The sequence below is a fragment of the Pongo pygmaeus genome, chromosome 12, assembly GCF_028885625.2.
Source record: "Pongo pygmaeus isolate AG05252 chromosome 12, NHGRI_mPonPyg2-v2.0_pri, whole genome shotgun sequence".
Taxonomy (NCBI): Eukaryota; Metazoa; Chordata; class Mammalia; order Primates; family Hominidae; genus Pongo; species Pongo pygmaeus.
Window position 1 is genome coordinate 16077526 of NC_072385.2, and position 21799 is coordinate 16099324.

Sequence of the window (21799 nt, forward strand, 5' to 3'; positions counted from 1 at the left end):
GTGGAAGGCAACATCTGATGGAACTTCGAACGGAACATGGACAGGAACGTAGAATGCAATCTGGAAAGGAAAGTAGAATGGAATGGAATGGAATGTGGATGGGAATGGAATGGAATGTGGAATGGAATGTGTAATGCATTTGAACGGAATGTATAATGCAATGTGGAATGGAATATAATGGAATTTGAAATGGAATGGATTTTAATGGAATGTGGAATGGAATGGAATGGAATGTGAAATGGAATGAGGAATGAAATAAAACGGAATCTGGAATGGAATGGAACGTAATGGAATGTGGAATAGAATGGAATGTGGATTGGAAAGGAATGGAATGTGGAAGGGAATGGAATGGAATGTGGAGTTGAATGGAATGGAATGTGGAAGGCAAAGGAATGGAATATGGAATGCAATGGAATGGAAAGGAATGGAATGCGGAGTTGAATGGAATGGAGTGTGGAATGGAATGCTGAAAGGAATGTGGAATCTTATGTGGAATGGAATGGAATGGAATGTTGATTGGAATGTGGAATGGAATGTGTAATGGAATGAGTAATGGAATGAAATGGAATGGGGAAAGGAATGTGTAATGGAATCTGGAATGGAATGTTGAATAGAATGGAATGGAAATGTGGAATTGAGTGGAATGGAATGTTGAATGGAATTTGGAATGTAATGCAATGGATTGTGGAAAGTATTTTGGAATGGAATGTGGAATGCAATGGATTAGAATGTGGAATGTATTGTGTAATGGAATGGAATGGAATGTTGAATGGAATGTGGAATGGAAAGGAATGTGGAATGGAATGGAAAGTAGAATGGAATAGAATGGAATGTGGAATGGAAAGGAATGGAATGTGGAATTAAATGGAATGGAATGCAATGGAATGTGAAATGGAATGCGAAATGGAATGTGGAATGGAAGGGGGAATGGAAAGTGGAATAGAATGAAATGGAACGTGGAATGGAATGGAATGGAAAGTGGAATGGTATGGAATCGCACGTGGAATGGAAGGTGGAACAGAACGTGGAATGGAATGTGGAATTAAATAGGGAATGGAATTCAATGGAATATGGAATAGAATGTGGAATGGAATGGAATGGAATGTGGAATGGAATGGAATGGAATGTGGAATGGAATGGAATGGAATGTGGAATGGAATGTGGAATGGAATGTGGAATGGAATGGAATGGAATGTGGAATGGATTGTGGAATGGATTGGAATGGAATGGAATTGAATGTGGAATGGGATGGAATTGAACTTGGAATAGAATGGTATGGAATGTGGTGTGGAATGAAAGGGAACGTGGAATGGATTGGAATGGAATGTGGAAAGGAATGGAATGCAATGGAATGGAATGCGGAATGGAAAGAAATGTTATGTGGAATGCAATTGAAAGGAATGGAACGTGGAATGGAATGGAATGGAATGTGGAATAAAATGGAATGGAATTTGGAATGGAATGGGGAATCCCATGGAATGGAATGTGGAATGGAAAGTGGAATGCAATGGAATAGAATGTGGAATGGAATATGGAATGGAATGTGGAATGGAATGGAATGGAATGTGGAATGGAATGTGGAATGCAATGTGGAATGGAACAGAGTGTAATACGGAATGGAATGTGGAATGGAAAGTGTAATGTAATGGAATGGAATTGAATGTGGAATGGAATGTGGAATGGAAAGGAATGGAATGTGGAATGGAACGTGGAATGCAATCGAATGGAATGGAATAGAATGTGGAAAGGAAAGGAAAGGAATGTGGAATAGAATGTGGAATGCAATGGTTTGCAATGGAATGCGTAATGGAATGGAATGTGGAATTGAAAAAATGGAATGTGGAATGGAATGGAATCATATGGAATGTAGAATCGAATGGAAAGTTTTGGAATGTAGAATGGAATGGAATGGCATGGATTGGAATGTGTACGGGAATGGAATGGAATGTATAATGGAATGGAATGGAATGTGGAATGGAATGGAATGGAATGAGGAATGGAATGGAATGGAATGTGGATTGGAATGCAATAGAATGTGGAATGGACGGAGTGGAATGGAACGGAATGTGCAATGGAATGTGGAAAGGAAATTCAAATGGAATGTGGAATGGAATGAGAAAAGGAATGAATTTAACATGGATTGGAACGGAATGGAACATGGAATGCAATGGAGTGGAACGTGGAATGGAATGTGGAATGGAACTTGGAATGGAACATGGAATGTAATCTGCAAGGAATGGGGAATGGAATGGAATGGAATGTGGAATGTAATGGAATGTAATATGGAATGGAATATGGAAAGGAATGCAATGGAATGTGGAATATAATGTGGAATTGAATGGAATGGAATGCAATGCCATGTGGATTGGAATGGACTAGAATGTGCAATGGAATGGAATGGAATGTGGAATGGAATGGAATGGAATGTGGAATGGAATGGAATGGAAAGGAATGTGGAAAGGAATTGATGGGTATGTGAAATGGAATGGAATGGAATGTGGAATGGAATTTGGAATGGAATGGAATGGAAAGCAATGTGGAAAGGAATTGATGGGTATGTGAAATGGAATGGAATGGAATGTGGAATGGAATGTGGAATGGAATGCAGAAATGAATGGAATGGAATGTGTAAAGTAATGTGGAATGGAAGGGAATGGAATGTGGAATGGAATAGAATGGAATGTGAATTGGAATATGGAATGGAAGGTGGAATGGAATGTGGCATGGAATGGAATGGAACGAAGAATGGAATATGGAATAGAATGGAATGGAATGCGGAATGGAATTGAATGGAATATGAAATAGAATGTGGAATGGAAGTTGCAATGGAATGTTGAATGGAATGCAATGGAACATGGAATGGAATATGAAATATAACTGTATGGAATGTGGGATGGAATGGAATGGAATGTGCAATGGAACGTGCAATGGAACGTGCAATTTAACGTGTAATGGAAAGTGTAATGGAACGTGGAATGGAATGGAATGGAATGCGGAATAGAAGGGAATGTGATGTGTAATGTAATGTGGAATGGAATGGAATTGAATGTTTAATGGAATGCAGTGCAATGTGGAATGGAATTGTATGGAAAGGAAAGGAATGTGGAATTGAATAGAATGGATTATGGAATGTATTGGAATTGGACATGGAATGGGACGTGGAATGGAACATGGAATGGAAAGTGAAATGGAATGGGCAATGGAAAGTGGAATGAAACGTGGAATGGAAAGTGGAATGAAACGTGGAATGCAATGTTGAATGGAATGGTATGGGAAGTGGAAAGGCACGTGGAATGGAAAGCGAAATGGAACTTGGAATCGAACGTGCAATGGAACATGGAATGGAACGTGGAATGGAATCTGGATTGGAATGGAATGGAATGTGGAATGGAAATTGAAATGGAACGTGGAATGGAACGTGGAATGGAAAGTCGAATGGAACGTGGAATGGAGTGGAATGAAAAGTTTAATGGAATGAAATTGAATGGAATATGCAATGAAATGTGGAATGGAACAGATCGTGTAGTTGAATGGAATGGAATTTGGAATGGAATAGAATGCAATGTGGAATGGAATGTGGAATGGAACGGAATGGAATGTGGAATGGAAAGTGGAATGGAATGGAGTGTAATGAGGAATGGAATGGAATGGAATATGGAATGGAATGGAACGGAATGTGGAACGAAATGGAAATGAATGTGGAATGGAATGGAATGGAATGTGGAATTCAATGGAAAGGATCATGGAATGGAACATGGAATGGAACGTGTAATGGAATGGAAAGGAAAGTGGAATGGAAGACGGAATGGAACGCGGAATGGAATGGAAAGTGGAATTGAATGGAATGGAATGTGGAATTGAAAACAATGGAATGTGGAATGGAATGGAATGGAACGTGGAAGAGACTGTGGAATGAAATGTGGAAAGAAATGTGGTATGTTAAGGAACGCAATGTGGAATGGAAAGAAATGGAATGTGGAATGGAATGTAACGAGGAATGGAAAGGAATGGAATGTGGATTGGAATGGAATGGAATATGGATTGTAATGGAATGTAATGGAATGGAATATGAAATGGAATGTGACATGGAATTTGGATTGGAATGTGAAACGGAATGTGGAGTGCAATGTAGAATGGAATGAAATGCAACATGGAATGGAATGGAATGGAACGTGGAATGGAATGGAAGGCAACTTGCAATGGAACGTAGAATGGAACGTGGAATGGAATGTGGATTGCAATGCGCAACGGAACGTGGAATGGAATGGAAAGTGGTGGGGAATATGGAATGGAATGGAATGGAAAGTGGAATGGAATGTGGAATGCAATGGAATGTAATCGAATGTCAAATGGAATGTGGAAAGGAATGTGAAATGGGATGTGGATAGGAATGTGGAATAGAATGTGAAATGGAATGTGGAAAGGAATGTGGAATGTAATGAAATGGAACGTCAAATGGAATGTGGTATGTAATGTGGAATGGAATGGAATGGAATGTGGAATGGAATGTGGTATGGGATATGGAATTGAATGGAATGGAATGTGGAATGGAATGGAATGGAATGTGGAATGGAATGGAATGGAATGTGAAAGGGAATGTGGAAAGCAATGTGGAATGAAATGTGGAATGGAATGTGGAATGAAATGGAATGGAATGTGGAATGGAATGTGGAATGGAACAGAATGGAACATGGAATGGTACGTGGAATGAAACATGTAAGGGAATGTGGAATGGACCGTGGAATGGAATGTGCAATGGAATGTGGAATGGAACGTGGAATGGAATGCAATGGAAAGTGGAATGGAACATGGAATGCAATGTGGAATGAATCGTGGAATGGAACGTGGAATGGAATGGAATGGAATGTGGAAGGGAATGTGGAATTGAATGTGGAATGGAATGTGGAAGGCAATGGAATGGTATGTGGAATGGAATGTGGAATGGAATGGAATGGATTGGAATGTGGAATTCAAGGTGCAATGGAAAGTGGAATGGAACGTGCAATGCAATGTAAAGGAATGTGGAATGGAATGTCGAATGTTGTGGAATAGAGTTTGGAATGGAATGTTCAATGGAATGTGGAATGGAATGGAATGTGGAATGGGAGGTGGAATGGCATGGAATGGAAGGTGTAAATGGAATGGAATGGAATGTGTAATGGAATGTGGAATGCAATGGAATGCAAAGTGGAATGGAAGGTAAGGGAATGTGGAATTGAATGTTTAATGGAATGTGGAATGAAATGCAGAGGGAAATATTTAATGGAACGTTGAATGGAATGGAATGGATCGTGGAATGGAACGTGGAATGGAACGTGGAATGGAAGTTGGAATGGAGAGAGGAATGGAATTGAATGGAACGTGGAGAGGACTGTGGAGTGGAATGGAATGGAATATGGAATGGAATGTGGAAGGGAATGGAATTGAACGGAATGTAGAATGGAAAGTGGAATGGAATGGAATGGAATGTGGAATGGAATGTAGAATGGAATGTGGAAAGAAATGTGGAATGGAACCTGGAATGGAATGTAATTTAACGTGTAATTGATTGGAATGAAATGTGGAATGAAATGTAACGGAATGTGGAATGGAAAGTGGAATTTAAAGTGGAATGGAAAGGAATGGAACGTGGGATGGAATGTGGAATGGAACTTGGACTGGAAAAAGGAATGGAATGTGGAATGGAACGTGGAATGGAATGGAATGGAATGTGGAATGGAAAGTGCAAAGGAAAATGGAATGGAATGGAATGGAACGTGGAATGTAATGTGGAATGGAATGCGGAATGGAATGGAATGGAACATGTAATGGAATGGAATCGAATGTGGAATGCAATGTGGAATGGAATGGAATGGAATGTGTAAAGTTATGTGGTATTGGATGTGTAATGGAATGGAATGGAATGTGGAATGCAATGTGGAATGGAACGGAATGGAATGTGAAAGGGAATTTGGAATACAATTTGGAATGAAATGTGGAATAAAATGGATTGGAATGTGGAATTTAATGTGGAATGCAATGGAATGCAATGTGTAATGGAATGTGGAAATGAATTGAATGGAATTGGGAATGGAATGTGGAATAGAATGTGGACTGGAATGGAATGGAATGTGGAATAAATTTTGGAATGCAGTGAAATGGGATGTGGAAAGGAATGTAGAATGGAATGTGGAATGGAATGGGATGAAATGTGGAGTGGAATGTGGAATGCAATGGAATGCAATGTGGAATGGAATGAGGGATGGAACATGGAACGGAACATGGAATGGATTGGAAAGGAATGTGGAATGGAACGTGGAATTGAATGGAATGGAAAATGGAATAGTATGTGGAATGAAACGTGTAAGGGAATGTGGAATGGAATGTGGAATGGAATGTGCAATGCAATGTGGATTTGAACGTGGAATGGAATGGAATGGAAAGTGGAATGGATCGTGGAAGGGAATGGTATGGAACGTGGAATGGAACGTGGAAGGGAATGTGGAAAGTATCGTGTAATGGAACGTGGAATGGAATGGAATGGAATGTGGAATGGAATGTGGAATAGAATGTGGAATGGAATGTGGAATGCAATGGAATCGTATGTGGAATGGAATGTGGAATGGAATGGAATGGTATGGAATGTGGAATAGAATGTGGAATTGAACGTGGAATGGAAAGTGGAATGGAACGTACAATGGAATGTAACTGAATATGGAATGGAATGTGGAATGCTATGGAATCGAGGGTGGAATTGAATGTGGAATTGAATGTGGAATGGAACGGAAGTTGGAATGGAATGTGGAATGGCATGGAATGGAATGTTTAAAGGGAAAGTTGAATGGAATGGTAGGTGGAATGGAATGCAGAATGGCATGGAACGGAACGTTTAAATGGAATGGAATGGAATGTTATAAGGATGGTGGACTGCAATGGAATGCAATGTGGAATGGAATGGAATGGAATGTGGAATTGAATGTTTAATGGAATGTGGAATGAAATGAGGAGTGGAACGTGGAATGGAACGTGGAATGGAATGGAATGGATCACGGAATGGAAGGTGGAAAGGAACTTGGAATGTAAGATGGAATGGAGCGAGGAATGGAATGGAATGGAACGTGGAATGGAACGTGTAATGTAATGGAATGGAATGTGGAATTCAATATGGAATGGAATGGAACTGATTGGAATGTGGAATGGAATGGAATGGAATGCAGAATCTAATGGTATGGAACGTGGAATGGAAGGTGGAATGGAATGTGTATTGGAATGTGGAATGGAACAGGGAATGGAATGGAATGGAAAGTGTGATGGAATGGAATGGAATGTGGAAGGGAAGGTGGAATGGAAATGAATGGAATGTAGAATGGAACGTGGAATTTATCGTGGAATGGAAAGGAATGGAACGTGGAGTGGAATGTGGAATGGAACTTGCAATGGAACTTGGAAAGGAATGAGGAATGGAACGTGAAATGGAATGGAATGGAATGTGGAATGGAACATGGAATGGAATGTGGAATGGAACATGGAAAGAAACGTGGAATGGAACGTGGAATGGAATGTGGAATGGAACATGGAATGGTACGGAATGGAATGTGGAATTGAATTGAATGGAGTGGAATGTGGAGTGGAATGGGACGGAATGTAATGGAATGTGGAATGGAATGGAAAGGAATGTGAAATGGAAATAGAATGGAATGTTTAATGGAATGGAATGGAATGTGGAATGGAATGGAATGGAATGGAATGTGAAATGGAATGTGGAATCGATTGGAATTGAATGTGAAATGGAATGGAATGGAATGGAAATTGGGATGGAATGTGGAATTTAATGTAACAGAATGGAGTTTAATGTGGACTGGAATGGAATGGAATGGAATGTGAAATGGAAATAGAATGGAATGTTTAATGGAATAGAATGGAATGTGGAATGGAATAGAATGTAATGTGGAAAGTAATGGAAAGGAATGTGGTATGGAATGTGGAATGGAATGGAACGGAACGTGGAATGGAATGGAATGGAATGGAATGGAATGGGAGGTGGAATGGAATGGAATGGAATGGAACGGGACGTGGAATGGAATGGAATGGAATGGAACGGGACGTGGAATGGAATGTGGAATGGAATGTAATGGTATGTGGAATGGAATATAATGGAATGTAGAATGGAATGGAAAGGAATGTTAAATGTAATTGAATGGAATATGGAATGGAATGGAATGGAATGGAATGTGGACTGGAATAGACTGGAGTTGAATGGAATAGAAAGTGGAATGGATTAGAATGGAATGTGGAATGGAATGGAATAGAATGCCATGTGAAACGGAATGGAAGGGAAGGTTTAATGGGAGGGAGCGGAATGTGGAATGGAATGGAATATGTAATGGAATGGAATGGAATGTGGAATGGAATGGAATATGTAATGGAATGGGATGGAATATGAAATGCAATGTGTAATGCAATGGGATGGAATGTGGACTGGAATGGAATGGAATGTGGAATGGAATGAAACAGAATATGGAATGGAATTGGATGGAATGTTGAATGGAGTGTGGAATGGAATGGAATGCAATGTGGAATGGAATGTGGAATGGTATATAACGGAATTTGGAATGGAACGTTGAATGGAATGGAATGTGCAATGGTAGGGAATGGAATGTGGAATGGAATGTGGATTGGAATGTGGAATTTAATGTGTAATACAATGTGGAATGGAAAGGTATGGAATGTGGAATGGATTGGAAAGGAATGGAATGGAATGTGGAATGGAATGGAATGGAATGTTTAATGGAATGGAATGGAACCTGGAATGGAACGTGGCATGGAATGTGGAATGGAACGTGTATGGAACGTGCAATTGAACGTGGAATAGAAAGTGGAATTGAAAGAGGAATGGAATGGAATATAATGTGGAATGGAGAGGACTGGAATGTGGAATGGAATGTGGAATGGAATGGAAAGGAATGTGGAATGTACTGGAATGGAACTTGGAATGGATTGGAAAGGCAAGTGCAATGGAATTGAATAGAATTTAATGTGGAATAGAATATAATGCAATGAGGAATGGACGAGAATGGAATGTGGAATGGAATGTGTAATGGAATGGAATGGAAAGGAATGGAATGTTCAATTTTACGTTCCATTCCACAATACTTTCCATTTTACGTTCCATTCCACAATACTTTCCACTTTCCATTGCACTTTCCATTCCGTTCCTTTCCACAATCCATTCCACATTTTACTCCACATTCCCTTCCACATTCCATTCCGTTAAACTCCAAGTTTCATTGCACATTCCATTCCACATTTCATTCCATTCCATTTCACATTCCATTAAGTTACATTCCACATTCCTTTCCTCATTCCATTCCACATTCCTTTCCATATTTCATTCCACATTCCATTCCATTCCATTCCATATTCCATTCTATTCAACATTAGATTCCATTCTATTCCACATTCGATCCCATTCCATTCCACATTCCATTCCACATTTCATTCCATTCCATTTCAAATTCCATTCCATTACATTCCACATTCCTTTCCATATTCCATTCTACATTCCATTCCACATTCTGTTCCATATTCCATTCCACATTCCCTTCCATTCCATTCCATTATCGTTCCATTCCATTCCACTGCATTCCGCATTCCTTTCCATTTAACAATGAATTCCATTCCACTCCACATTCCATTCAACTCCATTCCGCATTCCATTCCATTGCATTCCACATTCCATTCCACTCCACACTCCATTACATTCCATTGAATTACACATTCAATTTCACTTTCCAATCCAGATTCCATTCCATTCCACATTCCATTCCATTGCGTTCCACATTCAATTCCATTCCACATTCCATTCCATTCCGTTCCACATTCAATTCCATTCGGTTCCATATTCCATTATATTCCACTCCATTCCACATTCCATACTATTCATTTCCATTCCACATTCCATTCCACATTCCATCACTTTCCATTCCAAATTTCATCAACATTTCATTCCATTCCATTCCGCATTAATTTCCATTCCATTCCCCATTCCAGTCCATTCCATTACATTCCATTTTATTCCACATTCCATTCCTTTTCATTCCATTCCGTATTGCATTCCATTCCATTCCACATTCCATCCCACTCCATTCCACATTTCATTCCCTTCAATTCCATTCCATTTCACATTCCATTCCATGCCATTCCACATTCCACTCCATTGTTTACCACATTCGATTCCACATTGCATTCAACATTGTTCCACTTTCCATTCCACATTCCATTCCACATTCCATTCAATTCCATTCCTCTTTCCATTTCAACCCATTCAATTGCATTCCACATTGCATTCCATTCCATTCCATATTCCATTCCTCACCATTCCACATTCCATTCCTCACCATTCCGCATTCCATTCCATTCCATTACACATTCCATTATGTTACATTCCACATTCCATTCAATTCCATATTCCATTCCACATTCCATTCCATTCCATTCCAAATTCCATTCCATTACGACCCAAATTCAATTCCATTCCATTCCATTCCACATTCCATTCCATTCCATTACATTCAGATTCCATTCCACTTTCCATCCCTTTCCATTCCACTTTCCATTCTACATCCCATTCCATTCCACATTCCATTCTAAATTCCATTCCATTCCATTCCACATTCCATTCTATTCCATTCCATTCCATTGCACATTCCATTCCATTCCATTCCTCTCCATTCCATTCCACATTCCTCTGCATTCCATTCCATTCCACGTTCCATTCAATTCCATTCCACATTCCATTCCAAATTCCATTCCATTCCATTCCACATTCCATTCCACATTGCATACGATTCTATTCCACATTCCATTCCACGTTCCTCTGCAGGTTCCATTCCACGATCTTTTCCACTACATTCCATTCCATTCCTTTCCATTCCGTTCTGAATTCCTTTCCATTCCATTCCAAATTACACTCGACATTCCGTTCCATTCAATTCCACATTCCATTCCATTCCATTCCACTTTCCATTCCGTATTCCATTCAATTCCATTCCATTCCACATTCCATCCCATTGCATTCCACATTCCATTCCATTCTATTCCGCTTTCTATTGCATATTCCATTCCACATTCCATTCCCTTCCATTACATTACATTCCACATTCCACTCTATTCCATTACAAATTTCATTGACTTCCATACCACATTCCATTCCACGCCATTAAACATTCCATTCCATTCCATTCCACATTCCATTCTGCATTCCATTCCATTCCACTCCACATTCCATTCCACATTCTATTCCATTCCATTATACATTCTGTTCCATTTTCCATTCCATTCCTTTCTACATTCCATTACATTCAATGCCAAATTCCATTCCATTCCATTCCTTTCCATTCCACTTTACATTCCATTCCATTCCGCATTCCATTCCATTCCATTCCATATTGCATTTCACATTCCATTCAATTCCATTGCAGTCCATTCCACTTTCCATACTATTCCTTTACACATTCCATTCCATTCCATTCAACAATCCATTCCCCATTACATTACCTTACATTCGACATTCCATTCCACATTGCATTCCATTCCATTCAACATTCCATTCAACTTTTCATCCCAATCCATTCCATATTCCATTCCATTCGATTCCATTCCAAATTCCATTCGATTCCATTCTTTTCCATTCAAGATTCCATTCCTATCCATTGCACATTCCATACCATTCCACGTTGCATTCCATTACACATTCCGTTCCACGTTCCGTTCCACTATCCATTTCACGTGCCATTCCATTCCATTTCACAGTCCGTTCCACATTCCAATCCATTCCACTCCACATAACATTGCATTCAATTCCACGTTGTATTCCATTGCATTCCCTTACACGTTCCGTTCCACGTTCCGTTCCACAATCCATTTCACGTTCCATTCCTTTCCATTCCACACCCCTTTCCACTCCACACCCCTTTCCACATTCCAATCCATTCCGTTCCACATTATATAGCATTCCACATTCCATTCAATTCCATCGCATTCCACATTCCATTCTACATTCCATCCCATTCCATTTCACATTCCATTCAACATTCCATTCCATACCAATCCACATTCCATAGCAGATTCCATTCCATTCTACATTCCATTCCATTCCGTTCCACATTCCATTCCATTCCGTTCGACTTTCCATTCCACTCCATTCCATTCCATTCCATATTCCATTTCATTCCATTACATTCCAGATTCCATTCCACATTCCATCCCATTCCATTCCACATTCCATTCCACATTCCTTTCCAATCAATTAAACATTCCATTCCATTCCATTACGTTCCATTCCACATTCCATTTCATTTCGTTCCTTCCATTCCACATTCCATTCCATTCCATTCCATACCACATTCCATTCCACATTCCAATCCATTCCTTTCCACGTTACATTGCATTCCATTCCACTTTCCTTTCCATTCAATTCCATTCCTTTCCATTCCACATTCCATTCCATTCCATTCCATTCCGTATTCCATTCCATTCCGTTCCACATTACATTTCATTCCATTCCACATTCCATTCCATTCCCTTCCACGTTTCATTTCACATTCCATTCCACATTACATTCATTTCATTCCACATTCTATTCCACAGTCCATTCCAAATTTCATGCCACATTCCATTCCATTCCATTCCACCATCCATTCAACATTCCATTCCATTCCATTCTACATTGAATTCCACATTCCATTCCGTTCCATTCCACTTTCCAATAACCGTTACATTCCACGTTCCATTCCACTTTCCATTCCATACCATTCCACGTTCCATTCCACGTTCCATTCCATTCCATTCCAAGTTCCATTCCACATTCATTCCACGTTCCATTCTATTCCATTCCATGTTATATTCCACGTTACATTCCATTCCATTCTGCATTCCATTCCACGTTCCATTCCATTCTATTCCACGTTCGATTCCATTCCGTTCCAGGTTCCATTTCATGCCGTTCCACTTTACATTCCACATTTCAATTCACATTCCATTCCATTCCATTCCATTCCACACTCCTTTCCGTTCCATTCCACATTCCATTCCATTCTATTCCACACTTCTTTCCATTCCATTCTTTTCACCATTCCATTCAATTCCATTCCACATTCCATTCCATTCCATTCTGCATTCCATTTCATTCCATTCCATATTCCATTCCACCTTCTCTTCCACAATCCATTCCATTCCTTTCAACATTGCATTCCACACTCCATTCCACATTCCATTCCACACTGCATTCCACATTCCATTCCACATTCCATTCCGTTCCATTTCACATTCCTTTCCATATTCCATTCCACATTCCATTCCATTCCATACCACATACCATTCCAAATTCCATTCCATTCCATTTCACATTCCGTTCCATTCCATTCCTCATTCCCTTCCACATTCCATTCCACATTCCCTTCCACATTCCATTCCCCATTCCAATCAACATTATAATCTATTCCATTCCACATTCCGTTCCATTCCATTCCACACTCCATTCCACATCCGATTCCACATTCCTTTCGGTTTCGTTCCACATTCCTTTCCACGTTCCATTCCACATTCCATTGCATTTCATTATACATTCCATTAAACATTCCATTCCATTCCGTTTCACATTACATTCCATTTCACATTCCATTCCGTTAAATTCCAGATTCCTTTCCACATTCCATTGAACATTCCTTTTCACATTCGGTTCTACATTCCGTTCCACATTCCATTCCAATCCATCTCACATTCCATTCCATTGCATTCCACATTCCATTTCACATTCCATTCCGTTCCATTTCACTTTTGTTTCCCCATTCCTTTCCATATTCCATTCCTCATTTCTTACAACATTCCATTCCACATTCCATTCCATTCAGTTTCACATTCTGTTCCACATTCCATTTCACATTCCATTCCATTCAATTCCTCTTTCCATTCCATTCCACATTCCGTTCCATTCCATTCCCTATTACTTTCCATTCCATTCCACGTTCCATTCAATGATCCATTCCAAGGTCCAATCAATTACATTCCACGTTCCATTCCACATTCCATTCCTTTCCATTCCAGTTTCCTTTCCACATTCCATTCCACATTAAGTTCCATTCCATTCCGCATTGCATTCCATTCCATTCCACATTTCTTTCTATTCAATTCCACATTCCATTACACGTTCCATTCCATTCCATTCCACTTCCCATTCCACGTTGCATTCCACTTACCCTTCCAAATTCCAATCCACATTCCATTTCACATTCTATTCCACTCCATTTCACATTCCATTCCACATTCCACTCCATTCTGCTCTATTCCACATTTTATTCCATTCCATTCGACATTCCATTCCACATTCCATTCCACTCCTTTCTGTTCCACATTCTATTCCATTCCATTCCACATTCCATTCCACATTCCATTCCAATTCATTTTATTCCACATTCCGTTGCATTCCAATCCACATTCCATTCCTTTCCATTCCACATTCCATTCCACATTCCATTCCACATTCCATTCCACGTTCCATTCCACATTCCTTTCCATTCCATTACACATTCCATTCCATTACATTCCACATTTCATTTCACATTCCTTTCCTCATTCAATTCCATTCCAATCATTTCCAAATTCCATTACATTCCATTCTGCATTCCATTCCATTCCATTCCACATTCCACTGCAAATTCCATTCCATAATCCATTCCACTCCACATTCCATTCCATTCCATTAAACATTCCATTCCATTTCATTCCATTCCACATTCCATTCCATTCAATTCGCCATTCCATTCCTTTCCATTGCACATTCCATTCCATTCCATTCCATTCCACGTTCCATTCCATTCTATTCCACTTTCCATTCCATTCCTTTCCACAATGCATTGCACATTCCATGCCATTCCATTCCACATTCCATTCCGCATTCTGTGCCATTCCATTCCATTCCACATTTAATTCCATTGAATTCCAGGGTCAGTTCCATTCCATTCCGCATTCCATTCCATTGCATTCCACAATCCTTTCCAATCCATTCCACTTTCCATTGCAATCCATTCCAAGTTCCATTCCATTCCATTTCGCATTCCATTACATTCCATTCCACGTTCCATTTCACATTCCAATCCATTCCATTCCACAGTCTTTTCCATTCCATTCCGCGTTCCATTATACATTCCATTACATTTCATACCACATTGAATTCCATTCCATTCCATACCGTATTCGATTCCATTCCATTCCAATCTATTAAATCTTCCATTCCATTGCATTGCATTCCACATTCCATTCCACTACATTCCATTGCACGTTCCATTCCACATTCCATTACACACTCACTTCCATTCCACATTCCATTCCACATTCCATTCCATTCGATTCCTTGTTTCATTACATTACTTTCCACTTTCCATTGCATTCCACATTTCATTCGGTTCCATTCCATTGCATTCCGCATTCCGTTCCATTCCTTTGAAATCCGCATTCCATTCCATTCCATTCAATTCCATTCCTTTCCACATTCCAATCCACGTTCCATTCCATTTCATTAAATATTTCATTCTATTTCCATTTCACATTCCATTACATTCCATTGCATTCCACGTTCCACTCCATTCCGTTCCATTCCTTTCTGCATTCAATCCCACTTTCCATTCTATTCCATTTCACATTCCATTCCATTACATGACACATTCCATTATATATTCCATTACAATCCATTCCAAATTCCATTCCATTCCATTCCACAATCCATTCCACATTCCATTCCACATTCCTTTCCATTCCACATTCCATTCCATTTCATTCCACATTCCATTCCATTCCATTAAACATTCCATTCAATTTCCATTTCATATTCCATTGCATTCCACTCCTTTCCACATTTCATTTCATTCCATTCCATTCCATTCCACATTGCATTCCATTCCACGTTTCGTTCCACATTCCATTCCATTCCATTCCACATTGCGTTCCACATTCCAATACATTGGTTCCACATTGCATTCCCTTCCATTCCACATTCCATTCCATTCTACATTCCATTCCATTCCACAATCCATTCCATTCCACTCCACATTCTCTTCCATTCCATTTCACATTCCATTCCACATTCCATTCTATTCCAATCCACATTCCATTTAACATTCCATTCCACATTCCATTCAATTCCATTCCACAGTTCTTTCCATGTTCCACTCCTCGTTCCACTGCACTTTCCATTCCATGTGCCATTCCACTTTCCATTCCACTTTGTATTCCTTTCCATTCCACATTTCATTCCAATCAATTCCACATTCCTTTCCTTTCCTTTCCACATTGCATTCCATTTCATTCCACTTTCCATTCCACATTCCATTCCATTCCATTCCACATTCTGGTCCACATTCCGTTCAGCATTCCATTCCATTCCACGACACATTCGCCATTCCATTCCAAGTTCCATTCCATATTCTGTTCCATTCCATTCCTCGTTGTATTCCACCTTCCATTCTTTTCGATTCCACATTCCATTGCATTTCATTCCGCTTTCCATTCCACATTCCTTTCCATTCCATTCCTTTCCACAAGCCATGCAATTCCACTCCACTATCCATTCCATCTCATTCCACATTCCATTCTATTCCATTACACTTTCCATTCCACATTCTATTCCACGTTCCATTCCAATCCACGTGCCACTCCACGTTCCATTCCACTTTCATTCCACGTTCCATTCCACGTTCTATTCCATATTTTATTCCATTCCATTTCACATACTTTTCCACGTTCCATTCCGTTCCATTCCACTTTCAATACCAGGTTCCATTCCATTCCATTCCACTTTCCATTCCATTTCATTCCTCGTTCCATTCGATATCATTCCATTCCACATTCCATTCCATGCCATTCCATTCCTTTCCACGTGCCATTCCACGTTCCTTTCCAGGTTCCATTCCACCCCATTCCACATAGCATTGCACATTCCATTCCATTCCTTTCCACATTCCACGGCACATTCCATTCCATTCCATTCCACGATCCATTGCATTCCATTCCACATTGCATTCCACATTCCATTCCATGTTCCATTCCTCTTTCCATTCCACGATCCTTTCCAAGTTCCAGTTCTCATTCAATTCCACCCTCCATTCCACGTTTCATTCCTTTCCATTCCACATTCCGTTACACATTATATTCCATTCCATTCCACATTCCATTCTGTTCCAATCAATACCACATTCCATTCCACCCCTTTCCACATTCCATTCCATATTCCATTCCATTGCATTCCACATTCCATTCCATTCCATTCCACATTCCATTCCACATTCCTTTCCACATTCCATTCCAAGTTCCATCCAATGTTTCATTCCACCATCCATTCCACATTCCATTCCACGTTCCATTCCACATTCCGTTCCAGGTTCCATTCCACGTTCCATTCCATGTTCCATTCCACATTCCATTGCACATTCCATTCCATTCCAGGTTACATTCCACGTTCCATTTAAAGTTCCATTTCACATTCCATTCCATTACATTCCACATTCCATTCCCCGTTCCATGCCAGGCTATATTCCACATTCCTTTCCACATTCCACTCCATTCCATTACACATTCCATTCCACGTTCCACTACATTGCATTCCACATTGCATTCCACATTCCATTCCATTCCATTCCAAATTCCATTCCATTCCACATTCCATTCCATTCCATTTGATATAGCATTCCACATTCCACTCCATTCCATTCCACATTCAATTCCAAATTCCATTGATTCCATTCCACATTCCATTCCAGTCGATTTCAAATTCTATTCGATTCCAATCCATTCCTTTCCACATTCCACTCCTTTCCGTTCCACATTCAAATCCATATTACATTCCATTCCATTCCATTCCACGTTTCATTCCACATTCCATTCCATTCCATTCCAGAGTGCATTCCACATTCCTTTCCATTCCATTAAACATTCCTTTGCTTTTCATTCCACATTCCATTCCCTTAGATTCCACATTCCATTCCAAATTCCATTCCATTCCATTCCACATTCCATTCCTTTCCATTCTATTCCACATTCCATTCCACTTTCCATTCCATTCCATTCCATTCCACATTCCATTGCACATTCCATTCCATTCCATTCCATTCATCTTTCCATTCCACATTCCATTCCATTCCATTCCATTCCACATTCCATTGCATTCCATTCCACTTACCATCCCACATTCCATACCATTCCACATTCCATTCCACATTCAATTCCAATCAATTCCACAGTCCACTCCATTCCTATCCACATTCAATTCAACGTTGCAATCCATTCCATTCCACATTCCATTCAATTCCATTCCACATTCCATTAACATTCCATTCCATTCCATTCCACATTCCATTCCACGTGCCACTCTACGTTGCATTCCACTTTCCATTCCACGTTCCATTCCATCTTCTATTCAACATTTTATTCCATTCCTTTTCATATACCATTCTGCGTTCCATTCCATTCTATTCCACATTCAATCCGAGGTTCCTTTCCATTCCATTCCACATTCCATTCCATTCCATTCCATTCCACATTCCATTCCATTGGATTCCATTACCCATTCCATTCCATTCCATTCCACATTCCATTCCACATTCCTTTCCACGTTCCATTCCACGTTCTATCCCACGTTCCATTCCACCATCCATTCCACATTGCATTCCACATTCCATTCCATTCCTTTCCATTCCTTTCCATTCCACGTTCCATTCCATTCAATTAAACAATCCATTCTGTTTCCATTTCACAGTCCATTACATTCCATTGCATTCCACATTCCACTCCATTCCATTCTGCATTCCATCCCACTTTCCATTCCACTCCATTTCATATTCTATTCCATTACATAACACATTCCATTCCACATTCCATTACAATCCATTCCAAATTCCATTCCATTCCACTCCACATTCCATTCCACGTTCCATTCCATTCCATTCCACATTCCATTCCATTCCATTCCGCATTGCATTCCACATTCCATTCCATTCCATTCCACCTTCCTTTCCAGATTCCATTCCATTCCATTCCATTGCATTCCACATTCCGTTCCACATTCCATTCATTTCCTTTCCATTCCATTCCACGTTCAATTCCATATTGCATTCCATTCTAATCCATATTCCATTCCATTTAATTATGCTTTCCTTTAGACATTCCTTTCCATTCCATTCCATTCCACAAGCCATTCAATTCCACTCCAGAATCCACTCCATTCTATTCCACTTTCCATTCCACGTTCCATTCTATTCCATTCCACTTTCCATTACACATTCCATTCCACTTTACATTCCTTTCCTTTCTACAATCCTTTACATTCCATTCTATTCCATTCTACATTGTATTCCATTCCATTACGTTTCACATTCCATTACATTCCATTTCACATTCCATTCCATTCAATTCCATTCCTCATTCCATTCCATTCCACATTGCATTCCATACCATTCCACATTTCATACCCTTCCATTCCAAATTCCATTCCATTCCTTTCCATTCCACATTCCATTCCATTATATTCCACATTCCATTCCATTCTATTCCACGTTCCATTCCTCATTTCATTACACATTCTGTTCCATTTCATTCCACGTGTCTTTCCATTCCATTCCACATTGCATTCCAAATACCATTCCATTCGTTTCCACATTCCATTCCATATTCCATTCCGTTCCTTTCCACATATCTTTCCATTCCATTCTCTTCCATTCCACATTTCATTGCAAATACCATTCCATTCGTTTCCACATTCCATTCCATATTCCATTCCGTTCCTTTCCACATACCTTTCCATTCCATTCTCTTCCATTCCACATTCAATTTAATTCCATTTCACATTCCATTCAATTCCATTCCCTTCCATTCCAACTTCCACTCCATTCTATTCCACGTTCGATTCCATTCAATTCCATTCCGTGTTCCATTCCATTCCATTCTACGTTCCATTCCATTCCATTCCACTTTCAATTCCATTCCTTTCCACATTCCATTCCATTCCATTCCACATTGCATTCCATTCCATTCCATTCCATTCCACATTCCATTCCATTCCATATTCCAATCCACATTCCATTCCATTCCATTCCATTGCACATTCTATTCCACATTCCATTCCACATTCCTTTCCATTCCATTCCACATTCCATTCCACATTCCATTCCACATTCCTTTCCACATTTTATTCCATTGCATTCCACATCACATTTCACATTATATTCCATTCCACAGTCCATTCCTTTCCATTCCACATTGCGTTCCATTGCACTCCATTCCATTCCACGTTCCATTGCATATTTGATTCCATTCCATTCCACTCCATTCCATTCCATGTTCCATTCCACATTTGCTTCCATTCAATTCCACTGCATTCCATTCCACATTCCATTCCATTACACTCCATTCCATTCCATATTCAATTCCACATTCCATTACAAGGCATTCGAGATTCCATTCCACACTATATTCCATTCCATTCCACATTCTATTCCACATTGCATTCCATTCCATTCCACATTCTTTTCCAAGCTTTACACATTCCATTCCATATTCCATTCCTTTCCTTTCCACATTCAATTACACATTCCATTCCATTCCATTCCACATTCCAATTCATCGCATTCCACATTCCATTCCACATTCTTTCCATTGCATCAACATTCCATTCCATTTCATTCCACATTCCTTTCCGCATTCCATTATATTCCAATCCACATTCCATTCAATTCCATTCCACATTCTATTCCTTTGAATTCTACTTTCATTTCCATTACATTCCCCATTCCATTGCATTCAATTCCAAATTCCGTTCCATTCCATTCGACGTTCCATTCCGTTCCATTTCACCTTCCATTCCATTCTATTCCATGTTCCATTCCATTCCATTCCACGTTCCATTTCACATTTCATTCCATTCCATTCCATCCCATTCCACATTGCATTCCATTCCTTTCCATTCCACATTCCATTCAGCTTTCCATTCCATTCCATTCCTCATTACATTCCACTTCATTCCACGTTCCCTTCCACATACCATTCCACATTCCATTCCATCCAGTTCCACATTCCATTCCACATTCCATTACATTCAATTCCACATTCCATTCTGCAGTCCATTCCATTCCATTCAACATTCCATTACCCATTCCTTTCCATCCCATTTCACATTCCATCCCACATTCCATTCTATTCCTTTCGACATTCCATTCCTTTGCAGTACATATTGCATTCCATTCAATTCCACATTCCATTCCACATTCCATTCCATTCCATTCCACATTCAATTCCATTCCGTATACCATTCAATTCCATTCCGTATACCATTCCATTCCATTCCATTCCATTCCACATTCCATTCCAGGACACGTTCCATTCCACATTCCATTCTATACCATTACATATTCCATTCCATTCCATTCCACATTCCATTCCGTTGCATTTCACGTTCCATTCCACATACCATTCAACATTCCATTCCATTCCATAACACATTCCATTCCAAATTCCATTCCATTCAATTCCACATTCCATTTTGCATTCCATTCCATTCCATTCCACTTTCCATTCCACATTCCATTCCATCCCATTCCATATTCCATTACACTTTCCATTACTTTGCATTCCACATTCCATTCTAATTACATTCCATTCCATTCCACATTAAATTCCAAGTATTCCACATTCCATTCCACATGCCACTGCATTCCGTTCCACATTCCATTCCACATTCCACTGCATCTCATTCCACATTCCATTTCATTACATTCCA